Below are 20,276 nucleotides of genomic sequence, written 5' to 3' on the forward strand. Positions count from 1 at the left end.
TCCGTTGTTAGTGGAGTCGCCCCCGCCCCAGCCGACTAGGTCGTGCTGGAAGGCCTGTTGACTGAGATCGAACAATGCAAATAAGTGTACATAAAGTCTTTTCTCTGTTCAACTCGTCGTGATGAATGCTCAGGGCACGACACCCACTCGTGGTCCCCCCGGCTACGCTACCCGAGTCGCAACAACGGTGACAGCGATGGGATACCACGGCCCGTATCCTCAGCTGTGCACTATGAACGCGACACCAGTAGCAACACTGCACAAACAACTAGCCCCTACTTTGGCTCTTCTAGCTAATAGCTCACTCCTTTCTCAAACACGGCTGCTGCAGTAGGGATGGTAAAATCGATGAACGATTAATCGATTAATCGATTAAAGGTCCACAATTAATCGATTAATCGTAATCGATTTCCGCCGCTCGATTAATCGAATTAATCGATTAAAACTATTCGATTAATCGATTACGGCACCCCCCAATCCCGCCCCCCAAACTCGCCCCTTGGCTGGAGCGCATGACTGCGAGGCGCGCTATCCTGAGACGCAGATGCCGTGCACATCGTCTCTCTTTCACTGATTCCACTACAGCGCATATTCCTGCGCTAGCAGAACGAGCCCGGAGGTGGCGGCGGCCATACCCCATAGAAAAAGATATGATGTCGCCCTGATCTCCGTCGCGTACGGCGTCCCACTCCAAGCACTCCCCAATGCTTCAAGCCCGGGCAGGAGGCGGCTCCCCACCATCGAGGCAGAAATGAACTTGACCGCTTCTCTCCAGCTCACAGTCTACTGCTGCTCGCACCACGCGCACTTCTACGCAACTGCGTTGCACCAGTTGCACTGGAGGACGATCCGATGAACCAAATGCCTTCTGAGTTCAAGACATACTATAGTAACCCTGTAGTCGATCGCCGCACCAATCCGAATTCACATGAGACTTGGCACAGCATGCGAACTGGCCTAGATAATGTGTTTCACGTTGCAATGGAGTATTTGCCAATTCCTGCTACGTCAGTAGCATTCAAGCGCCTTTTTTCGCATGCTGGATGTGTGGCGACCCAAAGGAGGTGTCGGTTGTCGCCCGAGCATCCCGGGCAACTGACATTTATTCGCTCAGTAGCAAAATGCATGTGGTTCGGAGCAGCAACCCCATGAAACAAAACAAAAGGGGACTGTTGAGAAAGTTAGCAGCACGGCGATTCGCCAAATTTCAACACAGAAGTTTATTCTTTTCTGTAAATTCCACACGTGCCAGCGCATCGTCTTGTTGCTTATTTTGTTCGTGTTCGTTTTTCGCCGCGCTGTTTCATCGTGTTGCCGCATAAACGCATCTCTCTTTACATTTGATAAACGAATAGTTTTCGTCGCCTGTAGTGTCAATCGCAACTTTCTTTGTATTTTATTCAACCCTCAGATTTTACTCGTTTTTTGTGTAAGTGCGGCATTGTAATATGCGCTGCTTGTTTCCTGACTGGTCCTTAGTGCAGTTCTGTTTTGCTCTTTAGCAAATAAAATATTGTTTACCAATGAAAGAGAGAGAGAAAATATATTACAAGGCAGAGAGGGTGGCCTGAGCTAGTACGCCCCTGCCTTCTACTCTGCACCGGGGAAAACGCAACGGGGGAAAAAGAATGATGAAGTACAATGATGGGGAGATGATTAGGTAATCCGTATATACATAATAAGACACGTTTGCTAGCGTAAAGAAGACAAGGACGCTAGTAACCATCTTTTATTAAGCTGTATACCAACTAGCCCAACTGTCCGTCTTATACGTTTTATACCATTTTCATAATTGTTCAGCTAGCTTTCTTGCGATGCAGTTAGTCCAATTAATGGGAGCTAGTGACTTCTTCAAACAGAGTGTTCGAGCGCGGTTTGCTTGCGCTGGAATGCGGAAAATGTAGACTCGGCTCTCTTGACACGAACACGCATAATAGACAAACGCCAGCACGTGCAACTACGACCTCGTCTCCACTTGAAGCACGAAAGTTGCTGCCATTAGCTGAGAGAACATGTAGCGCAGGAATGCGCACTCGCGAATTGTGAAAAAGGTCTTATAGAATTTTATGTAATTTATGTAACTTTACGCGTCGGTTTACCGAACGTCTAGCATCCAGTGTATTACTATTTTAGAAGTAACCTTGTAGCACTTAGTAATACTGTATGGTCGCCTACTTAGGGAGAAATACAGCTTTCAGCTAGAGGCCCCCGTCTTCTGCTGTGACAAGAAAGAAGGACAGTCACGAAATTTATATTTTAATGTCTGAAACATGAGCAGGGGCGTAGCCAGAAATTTTTTTCGGGGGGGGGGGGTTTAACCATACTTTATGTATGTTCGTGCGTGCGTTTGTAAGTGTGCGTGTATATATACGCAAGCAAAACTGAAAAATTTCGGGGGGGGTTTGAACCCCCCCAACCCCCCCCCCCCCCCCTTGGCTACGCCCCTGGCTGCTGTGGTCTCAGCGGCTCTGCTACGCGCAGATCGTGGGTTGTTGGAACGCGGTGCGAGCTGTCATAGCGAAGAAGAAACGCAGGATTTCTCGATATATCGGTCACGATCCACTTTCGCGGTCGTATTATCCAGTTTTGGCAAAAATGTGATGGTATTAAACGCATGAAAATGCATTATATTTAAGGGATGTTGGCAGGAAATAAAAACGAAAACGTATTAGGCTGAAAAACGTATTATGCAGAATCGGTTCAACGAGATTTCACTGTATATGTATGCTATAGATTAAGCGTTAGGAGAGGTGTTTGCGATTCACAGTGCAGTGAAGCCAACTGTCTCTAAACTGAACAAATGCTTATGAATGCTAAACAAAAAAAAATTCGGCAGATCCCACGTACCGTGGGAGTCGATGTTATGCGAAGCATGCGGCGGGTAGGTGACTGTGGCGTAACTTTTTTGCTGAGCGACACGTTACAAAATGGCGCTAAAGATTTGTATAAATTTTATACGCACACTTATATATGTTGAAGAGCCGCATATGTGTTTTATAACCAGTTGTTTACGGTTGGGTAACGCTGCCAATGGCAACGTGGGTATGACCAACACCAGAAGCGGTAAGCTGATATGTAGAGTACGTGTCCCGAGAACGCACGCACGTTTCACGAACCCGTGTGCATGTGTGCAAGAAGTTCTTGACAGTTCTTGAACAAGGGCATCATCACCGTGATCAGTGAGGATCCGGTCGTGATCGTGGCGACGAGGGGTCCATGTGTAGTGAAGTATGTGGTATAGTAGAGCTGTTGAAATTCATGGATGCCTCGGTGATTTCGTCGACAAATTGTCTGTCGACAGAGCCGGCGACATGTCGGAACCTGAAGCCACCCTTCGCGTTGGTGAGGTATAGGCCGTCGAGGCTGGTAGGCCTGGATAGTGCTACGTAGACCAACATCAGTGGACGGTGTTTGTCGTATTTGTAGACTACCTGGGCGTATGTGGCCTACGTAGCCTAGTCTACAAAGCGGCTGTCAATCAATCTGGCATCATCCTCGGTCAGCATGAGGCCATCGCCCAGCCTCGTAAGAAATGAAGAGGACACTGCGTCGTACTGGCGGACTAAGTGCACTTTACGGTGCGATGCTGTGGATATCATATGTAACTTTTGTTAATGCATTCCTCCGGGGTCGAGCAATGCTTCAGTATAGCTTGCTGAATCAATCATAGGAATACAAACGTAATGTTTATTAGACTGCTATAAAAGCGGAGCCAACACTGGAACTACAGATGTTAATCTGGTATGACGCCTGTATCGTAGGAGTAGACATCGTAGGAGTATCATGTAGTGTTTATTGCTTTCTTGTAAAATTAGATAGCCATCACCACAACCACAATTGACGTTGCACCGATATTACGCCTGCGTAGGCTGTTTTTACAAACCAATTTATAGACCTGGCGTGGCTCAGTGGTAGAATACCTGATTGCCACGCAGAATGCTTGGGTTCGACTCCTGCTGGGATCCTAATTTTCATTCTTTCCATTCGTTGAGCCAACGCTGCCGATGTTGGTTTTCCGTAACGCTATAGCATTTAAGTTAACAATGTCTGTTCTCGCCGTTCCTGGGTAGATAAACTGTCAATCACCTGTGGCGCATACCCGTACACCGCGGCCCGTGGTAAACGGGTATGTGCCACACGTGTCTAGTGGAAAAGGTTTGACGACGTACGCGACACGATTTTAACGTTATTCATTTCATGACCCGGCAGTCATATTCGTCAAATCATCTTACCCTCCCATGCAAATTTTGGTCTACACCAAGTTAAGGAGGTGATCATGAGAGCACCCAGACGTAGGCGGCTAGATAGATAGATAGATAGATAGATAGATACGTAGATAGAAACGCTCAAAGTGCCAGAGGTTCGCTAAGAAATGCTTCGCATTTAATACATATATATTCCGAATGTATTTCGGGCATTCATTCAACGTGTCAATCCAATCAAGCAATAAATGAAATTATTTTGGAAACTATTTCTCAAAAATAAATCGGGATGTAAAGGCTTAAATATATGTGAGCTCAAAATAAGTAACATCAGTTGACTCACTGCATTCAGAACCTCAGGCACGACAATGCTATATTTTATTTTCACTACCACTTGCCTAATAAAGTAGGCAAAATACATGCGTCTTTGCAATTACAGCAGACTTGTGATGCACAACTAAAAGAATGAAAATTGAGTGGCAAGCTTAGCAGACCAAGGTGAACCATTACTGATTCACGAGCAGGTAGCGCACACTCAGGTGCCTCGTGAAACAGTATCCTGTGCCAAGACGCTCTGTCGAACAGGGTGGTGACCCGTGGTTTCAGGAGGCGTTGCCCGTGGTGTTCAGTGTCTCAGTTAATTGCATTCAGCAGTACAACGATACCTGTTTACACCTATGGGTCAATTCACTGCGTAAATTGACCCATAGGTGTAAAATCCAAAGAACACCCATGGGTGTTTAACGGAACATACACCCATTGTACACCCAAAAATAAAAAAGGGTGTGCGAAGGGTGTGCAAAGAAGACATTACACCCTTTCGGATAATATTGACAGAAAAAAAGGGTGTACGATAGGTGTTTCATCGCAAATACACCTATAAAAGTGTGAAACGGTTTGCAGTGTAGCGAACATCACTTCAGGGGTCACGCGATTGTTACACTGTACGGATCCACAAGCTTTAAGGCACGAGGATAAAATCAATATTCACATCGCGTTCAGATGTGATGGCGTGTCTCGCATCATTAATGAACGCTTGATCATATTCAGTAAAACACACTCTATACCTTGTTTCGCGCACGCATCCAGTTACGTGCCAGTATTTACCGGAAAGTACACAGAGCGTGAAACCGCCGGCATTTGTGTTTCTTCATCTATAAATCGTACAAGTGAGCGAGTGAAAACATTTATTAAAATAAAGGGAAACCGCAGCGTCGTTCCAAGGGCCCTGGGCGTGGGTGCGAACTCCGCATCATTTCTTGTCATCAAGAGCCTCTATTCTGCTGTACACTGCCTATACTTACTATACTATACTGTACTATACTATACTATATTACACTATAATATATCATACCATATTCACTATACTATACTATACTATACTATACTATACTATACTATAATATAATATAATATAATATAATATAATATAATATAATATAATATAATATAATATAATATAATAGGAGTCCATCCATCCGCACCTCCAGATCCCGGCCGCGGCGGCTGCATTTTCGATGGAGGCGAAAAAGTTTGAGGCCCGTGTACTTAGATTTAGGTGCACGTTAAAGAACCCCAGGTGGTCGAAATTTCCGGAGCCCTCCACTACGGCGTCTCTCATAATCATATCGTGGTTTTGGGACGTTAAACCCCAGATATTATTATTATCCGCACCTCCACTCCCCCCACACAATTACCTTAAGTGTCAACCTATGGCACAATAAATGTTAACTCGCCTATCGATCCCGCAGTATTCGCTCAATCTTCTTCGAGGGGCGCAGAATGGCATGCTTACTTATTACCGGTGCACAAACGATGCAATATTTCTCCTAATACAAACTGACTGACCGTGGCGGAAATTCTCCGCGTCTGATGCAGCTGAGGCTTCCGTTATTCTGTCAACACGCGATGACACCGCGGCCCTCAGCTTAGCGGTTTAATTCAAGCAAGAAAAAAGAGCGGCAGTTTGTATGGGGCATGCTAAAGTCACTGTAAAGGGAAAAGTACCGCGTTCGTTTTCTCTTCGCTGCCGCGCCTTTTCGGCGGCTTCGCCACACAAATTGTCCAGCGCGCTCGCCTCGCTGCGTGTATCCGAAACATATCCCCTAGGATGGCTGGGACCCATACTGCGCCGCTATTGGCCGGAGATGGTCACGTGACCTACACGCACTTCCGGGAATTTTTTTTTGTTTTTGTTTGTTTTACGCCAACATGGCGGCGTCCATAAGCGAAGCCGCGTCCGCCGTAGAGATGACGTCGATATGTTTGGGCTTTTGGGACGGCGGCGTTTTTGTCCGCTGTCGGCGGGCGTGGAAGACGCGGCACTTGTACGCCTTCGGATGTTAGCTGTTTTAAGGTAAGTAGTTGTCTTACCTGTGGTATTTACGCTGCGGTCTTCTGTTCCGCGCGTAATCTACGCGTGTTTCAAAGTTGCAGTCTTTTGTGACGGGGTGCTGCTTCTTGCTATACCGCACGTTCACCCAAGAGTCCTTTGTCATCTTTTTCTTATGACGCGATGCACCGCCTTCCAGCTTTCGCGCTGTATAGTACCACTGCTTATGAAACGCATAGTAGCGGTTGGAGCCTTGGCGTTCTCTAGATACAAGTATACTCATTTAGGAAGGACACTGAAATGCGCATAGCGGGTGCTCCCCCCCTCCCTTTTTTTTAACACAGACTAGTGGGATGCTGTCAACATTTAGCAGTAAAAAATACACGGTGAAGATAAATCGTCTTTCGAAAATAGTAACTTAGCCTGTCCGATTATCTCTTCGCCAATCCGTAAACTTTCAAAGCCTTTGATCACTCTATCACATTAAAAGTAGGGAGCGCAGTTCTCCTTCTCATAGACTGATGGTTAAACTAACGCCCAAAAAAGTTTTGTGCTGTTTTGAAAAATTGAAATAAGAAGCAGTAAACGGTACATGCCAGCTTCAATGCATATCTCTGTCATGTTGAAACATGCAGTGCAAGTAGTAGTGTCCACTGTTGCCCATGCAACATGAATATTGAGAAAAAAAAGTATTATTGTGAAACAAAAGTTGGTTATTGAATTCAAAAATATAATTGGACAGTACAGACACGCATGATATTTGCAGACACAGTTATTAGAAATATTGTACACATTCATTTTATTACTGTCACTGAACATATTACACATGAGTGCTGCTGATACAGATATGAGAAATGAACTGCAAATATTTTTTGCATGAAAAAAAGAACTGCGAGGAAGCATAGTGAAATGACAGACAGTATGAAAAGACAAAGACAAAAGGAGACAGACATGTGCACTCATAAAAAAAAAAGAAATGCTCTATATTTCATGCACTTCTGAAAATGAAATAATTTGCGAGTCAGTGCACACGTCTGTCTCCTTCTGTCTGTGCCATTTCGCGCCGTTTATCATTTCGCTGTGCATCAAAACCAACTAGCCCACAAACAAGCATTAACTGCAGGAAGCTTTCCTAGACTGTGACATGTTTTGAAAGAAATGACTGTGAGAGAAGAGTACTTCACAGTGCATGTTATCCAAGACATAATGTCATGACCACATTGAAAGGACACTTCCGGGACCCTATTTAAAATACTATGTTAGACGACAAGGCTGAAGATCTTTTACTTGAAGCAGGATTAGAACACCACAATACGTGAAGCGGTGTTAAATTTTGGAACAAACTGTGTGTTCTAATACCTTGAAGAGATGCCATAAAATTGCACCAGAACACCATTCACAGAAAGACATGTGCTCTTACCCTTTTCTTAAATAGTGTGTTCCCTCGTCCGGTTGATGCAAATGCATGGTCCACCCGATGTCGCTTTCTTTAGGGTCTGTCTGCAGCTTAGAGTTAGTCTTAATCGTTCTAGTAATTTTCTGCGTGGTATCATGTTGTTCAGCAAGCATCAACTCCCCCAAGAAAATGTTTTTGAACATCAGTCTTGCCTTGGAGGTAGCACTAGGCATACAATACAGCTTGGTAAGCACAGATTTGAACCTGAAAATCTGATTTATTTATTGATTTATTTGTTTATTTTAGTTATCTCGTACGTACTGTCGGTCTTGGGCAGGAGTGAATATAAAACGATGCAAGAATAAATGAAACAACATGAGAATACATAAGAGAAATTGTCGTGTACGGAACCTTACTGCTGCATGTGACAGCACTCGGCACTGCACACGACAAAGTAAATGTTAAATGGCATAGCTAGTTTATCAAAAGCAAGCAAAGAATACTATTACACACCTAGTTGATCAGAAACAAGAAAAAGAGATATGAGAGGAGAAATCACAGCAAACAGTACGAGATTGTATCTGAAAAAATCACATACACAGCATCTTAATGTCGTCGCGTATGACAAGTAAGGAGTAAAAAAACACAGCTACTTAAAACAAACAAAAAAGAATTACCGCACATTAAAGGTGCATGACTAGTGTAAGGAAGGCCGCGAAAACTATTAACGGGAACAATCGAATGCACTCAAGAAAAACCAACTAATTCGGCATTGAGACACCTCGGCAGGCAGATCCTTTGAAATATGGGTACTACTGCGAATGAACATGTTTTGTGCTGATATTCGCTGACCTTCATTGGATGAAAGGCCCAGATTTGCCACTTCTGTACTGTTGGAAAGCATTGTTTCTGATCTGCTCCTAGTTCTGTTTATCTATTCCTATTTCAGTAGGCTGGCGACTAAAATTTCAAAAAGATTGGGCAGGATCTGCAGTATCATATAATTCACTCTTATTGCTTGTCATTAAAAATGAAATTACCAACAGGGACATGCCCAGCACAAGGTCCTTTCAAATGGCGTGGTCTAATGTGTACTTAGGGATGTGATCAATTGTAACCAATTTTCCGCAGCTTCTGGAGCAGCTAAAACCTCACTTTCGAGCAGGAAAGCAGCCTTTTGGAGCAGTTGCCAGTCACGCATTTTCTAACACACATTTTGTCGCTAAACACGAGTAGTTTACCATGTTTAACAAAATAAATGTATGCACACATGCATGTATACTTGTCTATGATGTCCCAAAAGGTGAAATTAACCCACAGCATCTCGACTTTCTGCTGACAGCCCTAGATTTCTATATATCCATGACATCAGGCTGCCCGACATTTCCTTGTGATACACATCTCATTTGCTAATCAGTATGGCTTTCCCTGATTCTTCAAGATGCATAAATTTTCCACTCATATACTGTTTACTATCAGAAAGAACCAGCCTTGTGATGACGCCTGTGCTTTCAATGCGGCCTAGGCATTCGAGTTACGTGGAGAAGTACACGCTGTCGCACTTTATGGCCAGACTCGTTAGGCTTTTGGTTCTTTTGCAGTTAATAAATAATTGGTATATTGTAAATTCAAACAATGAGCAACATTAAATTTGCTAGAATGAAAGGTTTCGCATTTTATTTAAACAGGTTTTCTTAACTTGCACTTTAGCTGAAAAGTATTTGTATTGTATTTCACCGTGCTATCCCAGCAAAATCCCGCCGCCCACTGCAGTGGGCTGACATTGTTTATAAATTCTGTCCATTGTATGATATTAAAACTTCAGTGACCTGCATAAATCCGTTAGAAGTCAGAAGAAATAGCAATCAAAATCAAATTTTTTCTAAAATTACCGAACTCGAACACCATGTTTTAATCACATGTGCATACTTCTTACTGTAGTTAATACAGTCAGTCCTCACATAAAAGACTGGAGTCACACAAAAACTTGTAAGTCTGTGCTTGTTTGTCTCACTTCCTTCTTAGTCTCCTGCCCCAACAGTCAATTCAACCAAGATGAACGCTCACCAACTAGCCCAAATTTCTACACTGCTTACTCATGATACATAGCAACTTCAGCTTCCACCTCCCCCTTCCCAGTGTTGCGGTCTGGGTCAGTACAACAAACTCTCATACAACCTTCCAGGTTGCATGAGATGGCGGCAAGCACTGTGTTCATGTCTTTGCTGCTCAAGGTCGTCACAATGGGCAAAGTTGTAGCACAAATGACGGGTAGGTATGAACATTATTGCTGCAATTTACTTGCTCATCACCATTAACTCAATTTAATACATATGCAGACCCTCGTTGGTGTTCGCCCAGCCGTACGTACTTTGCTAACAGCCGCCCTACTGCTCGTTCACCGTCACCCCAACCACGCCGCTATTCCATGCTGACCAACTAAGTATCATCTCGGACGGAAAACGAGATCATGCAGCTCCTAGAGGTAGTGCTGCATCATTTTCGACTGATCCCAATCCTCTGTTGACACTCCCTACGAACAAGAACCTAATAGAAGTGCATGTTGTCAGTATTTCTTTCACGGCATTAGTCGATACTGGAGCTCAGGTGTCCATAATGAGTGCTCTCTCTGTCGCCGACTCAAAAAAGTACTCATGTCTGCTATAACTAAAGCCGCACACGTCACCGATGGTGGAACTGTTGCCGTCACTGGGATGTGTACAGGTTGAATAAGCATTGCCGGCCACCATGATCCCGTCTATTTACAGTGCTCAACAATTGCTCTCACAACCTAATAATTTTGCTTTTGTGTAAAAATGTTTGAAGAGGAAGACCTTAGAAAGTTTTTGGTACTGGGAAAGCATAGAACGACCCTGCAGTCTGCTGTACGCAGTTTTTTTTTAATTGCCTTTGTCTTGCTCCTATTTTTACTTTCAGCAGAGAGCCAGAAGACTGCACTGGAAACTCCATTCAACACCATATTGCAGAACATACAGTGACGTGACCCCAAGGCCCCCGAGTATTTTCTGACATTGTTTCCACTATTGCAATAAATGATGAGATCACACACACTCTACTAGAATAAATGCAGTTGTCGTGCGCTTACAGCAAATAAACTTCTTCAAAGTCTAATTTGTTTTGCGACTCATTTATGTTGCTTCCCCAACACCCACCATTATTCACAGCCAGGATACTAACTACCAGATGGACTGGTCCCACCCATGAAAATGTCATAGCTATTTAGCAAGCACAGGAGATATACTTTTGTAATTAGAGCGCAGGGTTTACGAAAGGACACAGTACATGGGTCTGCAATTGAAAATACACTATCTGACCTTGGAGTCACTGAAAAGTAAGTAGTGTCTGTGGCCCAATCTAAAATGAGACATGGGACAACTTAGTTACAAGATTCCTTGAGTAAATTCATTCTGTATGTGAATCTAGCAGTACAAATACAAATGAGGCTTATGAGAGCTTTGTTCCTTTATTAAAATATGCTTAGTATAATGCTTTACATTTCACATGGTAAGGGCTCCCAAGAAAGGTAGAAAGTCTCGGATTCCTTGTAATTGTCTGCAAATGTTTCATAAGAGATGCTTCCATATGTCATGAGAAAAAAGGACTTTAACAGTATTTTGGCAATGAACTAATGCAGATATAACAAAGTGCTTGAATCGAACTGAAGATGTGCAGATTAGAACCTCTACCACAAGGTAGTGCTCTAGTTGAAAGACGTGACGTGCAAACATAGACACACGAGAGAAGACATTGCAATCACCGCCTAACAACTGAAAAGGCACACAGTGGCCGAAAAGAAAGTACCTAGACACGAAACTTATCTGCGCATGCCCAGGCAAGATGTGATACCTATCAGTCCGCACACGTGGTGGTACACGTGAGAGATAATCGTTCAGGCATTTAATTTCTTTATGCGCGTTAACTGACGGCTGGCTCACGCGTGCACTACCATTATTATTTACACGCCATGCCTGAACTATCAGACGTGTTGCTTCATTCCTGTGCCTGTAGAAAACTGCGCATTCATCGAATTTTGTCGTGCATTTACACTCTCGACAATGTCAAGATAGATGCATGCATCATTAACTTGCATAAAGCAGAAATAAAAATCCTGAACAGTTATCGATAGGTATCACCTCTTGCCTGGGCCTGCGCAGGCAAGTTTTTATGTTTACTTTCTTTTCCGCCGGTATGTGTCCTTTCAGTTGTTAGTCGGCGTTTGTGGTGTCTTGATATCTCTCTCCTGCCCGTGTTTGCACGCCCTGTCTTTTAACATGAATGCGAACTAGCTCAGCTCTCTTTTATTGTAGTGCTCATGCCGATTTGTCTCTTCCTGAATGAATGTCATCCAATTCATTATAAGTAACATAAAAGCATCAAATCTGGAAGCATTCTTAATCTGTATTTCACGCCTGTCATGTCATGACAATTATAAAGCGCCTTGTTATCCATAATAAAAAACACAAGGGCCTTTTAGGAAGCGTAACATGAGTAATGCATATTTCAAACCAGGACCGTACGCAGGAATTTTTTTCGAAGGGTGTTCGTGTGTAGAACAGCTAACTGCGGCAACTGGTGGTCGCTGTGAAGGCATGGAACTATTTTAGTGTCACACGAAAAGTTAAAGCACGAAAAAATTTTGGGGGGTGTCAGAACCCCCTCAACTTCTCCTTAGTTACGGCCCTGTTTCAAACCCCCGTTCATATATATGTCTAATAAATACACTAGTGCCAAATAATGCCAAATGTCTTATAATTTATTCAATTAAGAGCTTACTTGACCTGTTAACCATCCTTGTCCATTTCATTCAAAATTTGTCACGCTTTTTCCCAGAAAAAGTACTATAGCGTCCATATAACTTGTAACCTACTTTGAAAACACACACCTATTTTGTAACAAGAGTCGGTATTTTAGAATAACAGAGAACTGAGCTAGTTGGTACGTTTTCATTCTAAAAAGACAGGGCGTGCAAACACGGACACAAGAAAGGAGTCAGGACACCACAAAGCACAAACGGCATTTGTGGTGTCCTGACTTCTTTCTTGTGTCTGTGTTTACACGCCCTGTCTTTTTAGAATGAAGAGTCGGTAATAGTTCATTGAAGCACTTTCACAGATACTTTTGCTTGCATCAAGAACCTGCTATATATTATACTTTTGCTAATAAAACAGCAAATCGTTAACGAAGTATTGAGCCTTAGCAAACAATGTATTGTACTAGCAATCTACTTACTGATGTGATAAGCAAGCCTGATAAAAAACTAGACACAATATACAATTGAATGGAAAGTCGCAGTCAGTGTAGAATGATAATATACAGAAAAATAGCAGCATGGTTTACAAGTTGAAGAGGTTCCAGCTGGCATTTGGTTTCTCGTTAAGAAATATATGTGCAGTTGGGCAGGTAATGATGTATACATCAGAATAAACAGTGCACTGTTCTGTTAGACAAGCGGAAAGGGAAAACAAACACTTTTTAAGGATGGGATGGGATTTTGCTTGCTATTTTAATGTCATTAGTGAACCTTGAACATCACATTAATAAAGAAGAGTCTGTGCTCCAATTTCACGACATATGTCGTTATTTCTGTACTTCATATTCAAGTGGTATGTGCATCCATTTACTGGAGTAATTACTGGAGGGCAGGGGGTGGGGGGTAGTTCTAGGGGTGCTGTATATTTTGTCTTTGCATATTTCTTACAGTAAATATGTTCCTACTATAATGTACCACGTTGAGAGTTTGCAAAATATAGGTATATATTCTCCAAGTACATCATTTCTTGGATCGACTTCTGCTTTCTTCTGTTCGTGCTCTTTTTTTTTCTGATCATGTCGTTAAGTTTGTTAACCGTCCTTCATTTCAATGTATGTCCTGTTTTGGTTTCGATATTTGGGCCCTGATGGGCAATCAATTGGCATTACTACTTGGTTCTGCATGTCCAATTCACTGTGATGGATGCATTGCATGCTGACATGTACATAACATGTCCCATTACATGTTGAAGTAGTAGTTCAATGCAGCAGAGCACCCATTAAAATTACATTAGTTCACATAAAAGAGTATGCTTTGCTCCCTGCCTTTTTCAAAATGAGGTACTACACTTACCAGAAGCTTGGAAGTTTATCATTTAGAAAACGCAGTTCCCGAAGCATGTTTTTTTTTTTTTACATTTGCGTGCGCTAAATTTTAATTTTAACGGCATCGAGCTGTGTTGTGAAGAATGAACAAATATCCACAAAGTGCCTCCTGTCTTTTCTTTCTTTTTTTTTTTTTCACCGTAGCTGAATAAGAATGCACTCATACGCCAGCAAAATTAAGTTATAGGGTTTCTTGCGTCGTGTCAATTGTTATTGTTATTATTATTAGGTTTTAATACATAGAGAACACGAAAGCACAGAGGAAACAGAGAGGGTACAGGCTGACAACTGCCACCTAAAGGAGCACAATGCCTGAACGTGCAGGGGGAACAGAGGAAATGAAGATAGGGGGGAAAGAAAGAGGAGAAAAAAACAAATAACACAGACGTAAACACAAATTAGCACGTGCTCGCTGCATAACGAATGCGGGACACTAAAAATTGTGCTTAGTGTCTCACATGACCCACATGACGGACTGTCTACACGTTCTTGACGGAATAATATCCCACGCACTCATACAGAGCCAACTTATATAAGAGGGCTCTGTCACGACGAGGCAATCCACGACCACGAATACGGGGAGGGAACAATCCGCTTGCTACACGCTGGTCAGGGTGCTGCTTCAGAAGATGTCAGCGGATGAACAGACGAGCGTTGTCAAACAGGCATGAAATTTCTCGGCAGTCACATTGGTTGTGGGCACAACTTGACGCTAGGTGATCGGCGTCTTCATTGTCATCAATACCCACATGCGTAGGTATCCAGTAGGTCCAGTAGCACATGAGGGACAACCCCACGAGAAATAGCACACGATCGCGTTATAAAGCACGCCAAAGGGGGCGACGCCGTGTACACGCTCCCGGATTAATGTTGATTACCACTTCATCCATCGTAAAACGATCGGCGTATGGGCGCTTGTCAGCAAAAGGCTCAAACATTTCAGCGTCATCTCTACGGCGGGCACGGCTTCAGCACAAAACAAAACGCGAACGCGGGCGCCGCCATGTTGATTGAAAACAAACAAAAACAAAAAAAAATACCGGAAGCGCACGTAGGTCACGTGACCATCTCCAGCCAATAGCGGCGCAGTATGGGCCCCAGCCATCCTAGGGGATATGTTTCGGATACACGCCGCCTCGCTAGTGTCTCCCGGCCGGCGACGCACGGCGCTTTGGAGGGCGATTGCTTTTAAAGCCTCAGAAATCGGTGCAGGAACATTACGACATCCCGTATCGTTTTGACACTTCGTCGCAAGCCTGTCGATGCATCCAAGAATGCCTGGGTGCTGCGCTTTTTGGTGCAGCAACCGGCGGGAAACGGGCAAAGCCCTCTTTGCTATTTCCAAGGGGAAAAAGGATGCCAAGCGACGGGCTTTGTGACTGCACAGAACACGGTGGGAAAAATTTGTTCCCGCGACTGATACCCACCTTTGTGAGGCAAGCATTTCATTAAGAATTCGCATATGTTGTTTCGGGGAATGTTTGCCTCTCCCCTGCATTAGTGCATGGCCTCCGAGATAACGGGCGCGCGGCGGGTTTCTCTCCGGCCGTCCCAATCGCCGCGCTCCCCAGCAAATAAAACGAACGTCGCGTCACGCGCCCGGCTACCGCGGGATGGCGCACTCACTTGGGATTCCTGCGGCAGCGGAGACCGCGACAGAAAGCAGAGCGCGCGGGATTGCAGCGTGCGTATGTTTCTTTTTCTGCGCACAAGCAAGCATTGCCGCCAGGATCTTTTGGATGCACTGAAGGCAAGTATTTTTTTCTGTTACTGCATTTATTTTGGTCCAATTTACGGAGAAAAGCACGGCAGCTGCTGAATTTTCCTGATATAAATTATTGTAGGAGGTATCAATTCGTCTGTGGTAGTGTTACCTTTTTTTTCATTAGGGTCCGTTTTGTCTCGGCGCGAAATACCTTGATTTGAGAAATATACAGGGCATTCTAGCATTCTTCCTTTCTGGAGACGTGTATGGGTGAAAACTGGGCTAATTTTCGTCGTTGAATCATATCGCGTACGGATATTTATGAGTTGGTGAACCGAAGCACGGTTACGCTCTAGATAACTGAGTGCCCTGGGGATGACACTGAAGTAAGATGATAAGTAATTTTGCCGGAATATTGTTGAAGGCTTCGATTAGCCGACCTACATTTACTCCACACGTCGTTCACAGTGAAAGTGCCCGAGTTGTTATCGCCTCCTTTTTCGTCATCCGGATTTTACTTACATTTTGGTAGCACAATGGCAATATCAGCATCGTGTTCATTTACTGTGCTCTCGACTGCATCCAAATCAATCAATCGATCATAAATGAACAAAACGCGCCTGTAACCAGTCCGTGGTCGTCGCAGAACCGGCGACTTTCAGTCTAGACCACGGTCTAGACGTATGGCGACCGCCTGCAACCTCCTCCTTGTCTCCTGCGGCGTGACGGGAGGTACATAGTTGGAAAGGGAAACTGGGGAAGCCTCGTGGGCGAGTGCGAGGCATTGTGCGCTATGCGAGCGCGGCTGTCGCGCGAGACTTGATGGCGCAGGCGACATCGCGAGGAGAGAGCATGACGATTGCTGATGCCGAGTTTGGTCGGCTCAGTTAGCGTTCCGCTCCAGCGTGCGCTCGACCTTATTTCTTTGTAACGCGCTCATGCTGCGGCGTTTGCGCGGTTTTTTATCTTGCGTGCTTGTGTCGCTGGCGTTCTGCGTAAAGAAGACAAAATTTTGGCGTGGAAGTGGAAATGAATGTTCGATTCAATAGCAGTGATTTATTAATTGAAGTTGCAGACTACTTACGGCTATATAACTGACACTCTGTCAGTGCTGTCTTTTTTTTTTTTTGTTGTTGTTGTTGCAGTTGCTAGAGAAAATGCTGTGAGGTCCTGTGTCTTCTCTTTAATTTCAGGAATATGGCATACTGCTGCGTACCCTTCTGCAAGTCGAATAGCAAAAAGAAGCTTGGGATGCCTGTAAAGCATTCCGTATAGAAGGAAGTGCCTGCAAGTTGTTAATAAAGGAAATATAAACAAAGTGTCCCTAATGGAAAACTTGAGCGCTGCTGTACGTGTGTTTTCATTTCGCTATATGTTGTTACACCGAAGGAAAAAATACACAAAGGAAGCAAGCACTGATACCTGCTTTTTGCGATACTGCTTCCAAACGGCCTGCTTCCGTCGCAGGCCTTAAATCTAGCTTACAACATTATCAAAATATCTACTGTGGGCTCGGCGCGAGTGGTCGGCCAAAGCCCTCAGAGAACACATAGGCGACAAGAAAAACGCGTTTAATTTACGGAGGCCCGGCAACGACTGATCGGTCTTTAGCGGCAGGGCGAGCGCGAGCCCCGGGCGTCATCACGCCCAGCCTCGTCATGGTTCTTTTTTCTTTCTTCTCCTTCGCTAGCGTGCCCATACTATACAGCCCGCAAATTTCGAAGTATAGTAGGTTTCTAGCACATGCGGATCTCTTGCAGAGGCATCGTTTTTCTAAGTGCTCTAATAAAGGCGGCGCAAATCTACAGCAAAAAAAAAAAAAAGCCCATTTGGGAATCGATAGACCCCGGCATTTACTTGACCTCTCGTACACCTTGACCAGACATTTCCAAATCAGCGCGAGGTTATTAAAAGCGCAAAATCATTTTTTCCTCGCCACATGCAAGCTGCGCCAACAGCGCGGCAGCGTTTCCGATCCTAGAGTGCCTCGATGCACGCGCCCCCGCTTAGAGTGGTGTCAGCTTTTGAAAGGGCAGGTGCCGCCTCCTCGGCCTTGGCGGCAGCGCGGCCGCCATTTTGAATCCCCCGCCCGGTCTCTTGTGCGTGGCGCGCGTGCTTTTTCTTAGGCCGGCGCTCGTTTCCCTTCAGTTTTATGCGCTCGCTACCGTCACCATGGCCGGGTGTTGCGTGCCGCAGTGCACCAATCATTCCAGAAACGCTGGGAGCTGTACCGTTTTAGAAGATACGAGGTTTCTTTGGACAGTAAAAATCAAACGTGACAAGCGGCATCCGAAGAACACATTATGCACTTGCAGCGTAAGTTTCCGGCCGGTATTTCGAATGCACATGCAAGGATAACTTCTGCCGGTGTCAAGCTTGCGTAACAAATGGACACAGTGATATCAGCTACATGCCTAAAATGCTTTGGTTCCCGTGTGCATGAATCCTGCATTTTTTTCGCAAACGTTCTTTACTGCACTTGGTTGGTCCTGTATCTGCCTTTGATTTTTGCTTTCGCTATTCTTGTTACTTGAAATGTATCATGGAACATACTATGCGTGTTTGTCTGCAGATCAAATCCTTCTTTTTCCTAATAATAATTATTTGTCAGAATTTACGTCCCAAGAATCCGATATGATTATGAGAGGCGCCGTATATAGTGGAAGGCTCCCGAAATTTTGACCATCTGTTGTTCTTTAACGTACACCTTAATCTAAGTACGCGGGCGTCGTTCATTTCACCTCCATCGAAATGGGGCCGCTGCGGCCGGGATTGGATCCCGCAACTTTCGGGTCACTAGTCAAGCACCATAACTAAAACCACGGCGGGTTCTTGTTTTTTATATTCCTTTCCGTGTTTCAAGTACGCCTTCTGTGCTGGTCTGATGCCCATGTATGTATGTGTGCAGTTACATGTTTTTTATCCTTCCCTGTTTCTGTGTTTCAAGGTTACATTTTCGTCCTGTCTTAAATAATTACGCAGTTCCTGTTTTTTTTAATCATTTACGATCACTGTGAATCGACTAGTGGCAGTTTTGTTTTACTGTGTAATTTGCGTTTTATTTGTGTAATTGCTTCCGTCAGCGCAGCATTAATGCGCACAAATAAATGGCCTGTACACTGGATATTAACGCGCGCGCGCGCACACACACGCACACACACACACACACACACACACACACACACACACACACACACACACACACACACACACGCACACACACATTCAGTATCTTATTTCTTTGAGCAAGCATAATTTATTTATTAATAATGTAAGCCCTGAAGGCTCATACAGGAATGTGCATACAAACAGTTCTCGCGAAGCGTCTATACAAAGAAGACGCATGAAAACAACAAGAAGACGGGGAAGCATTGTGTATACATTAGACACGCTATGTCAGTAAAAAAATACAAGAAACAAAGTCAAGTTGTAGAATGAGTCAGGGGCGTAGCCAGGGGGGGGGGTTGAGGTGTTCAACCCCCCTCCCCCAAATTTTACAGTTTTGCTTGCGTATATATACACGCGCACATACAAACGCACGCACGAACATACATAAAGTATGCTTGAACCCCCCCCCCCCCCCCACCCGAAAGATATTTCTGGCTACGCCCCTGCAATGAGTACGTCATGGAAAACCAGTTAATGAAATAAAAACTCACAGGCTTCCTTATGCGTTCGCTTAAGACGGCTCGAAAGCGAAAGCCATCTTCTTCTCATTTTCTTGCGCACAAAGCGCGGTTTTGCATTGCCTCCAAGATCGGAGGCACCTCACCTGGTTTTGCACTGCCTCCGTGATAGGCCCACTTTTGACCAAGCTACGATGTCATGTGATAACTGCAGCATATGACGTCACGCCAAAATTTGTGAAGCCATGATGACGTCATCACGTGACGATGACTTTTTGCATCCCTCGTCCCCAACGTCGCGGCACGCTGACGCCGTAGACGCGGGACGCCAACGGTCAAATTTCGCGTTTGATGAGGCATTTAAGGCTTTCGTCTTAAAAAATACGTCCACCACGGTGGTATAGTGGTGACGGAGCTCGGCTGCTGACCCGAAAGTCACGGGTTCGATCCCGGCAGCGGCGGTCGCATTTAGGTGGAGGCGAAATGCTAGAGGCCCGTGTATACTGTGCGATGTCAGTGCAGGTTAAAGAACACCAGATGGTGAAAATTCATGGAGCCCTCCACTACGGCGTGCCTCATAATCATATCATGGTTCTGGCAAGTAAAACCCCAGATATTATTAAAGGAGACAAATAACCGACGCCGTGCATCTGCCGCACAAAGTGTAAAACAGTATTGGAAACACTCAATAATATGTGATGCAATTGGGCATGCGAGAAAACCTGCAGATACAGAAAAAGAAACTGCAGGTACAAAAACAAGAAGGAACAACGCACTGATACTGCGCGCATGCAAAGTTTTACGGCATACTATTTATCGTTTTGATAAGGACTCAAGGTGCAACTCGAGTGACGATACA

The sequence above is a fragment of the Rhipicephalus sanguineus genome, chromosome 2, assembly GCF_013339695.2.
Source record: "Rhipicephalus sanguineus isolate Rsan-2018 chromosome 2, BIME_Rsan_1.4, whole genome shotgun sequence".
In the NCBI taxonomy this organism is placed as follows: domain Eukaryota; kingdom Metazoa; phylum Arthropoda; class Arachnida; order Ixodida; family Ixodidae; genus Rhipicephalus; species Rhipicephalus sanguineus.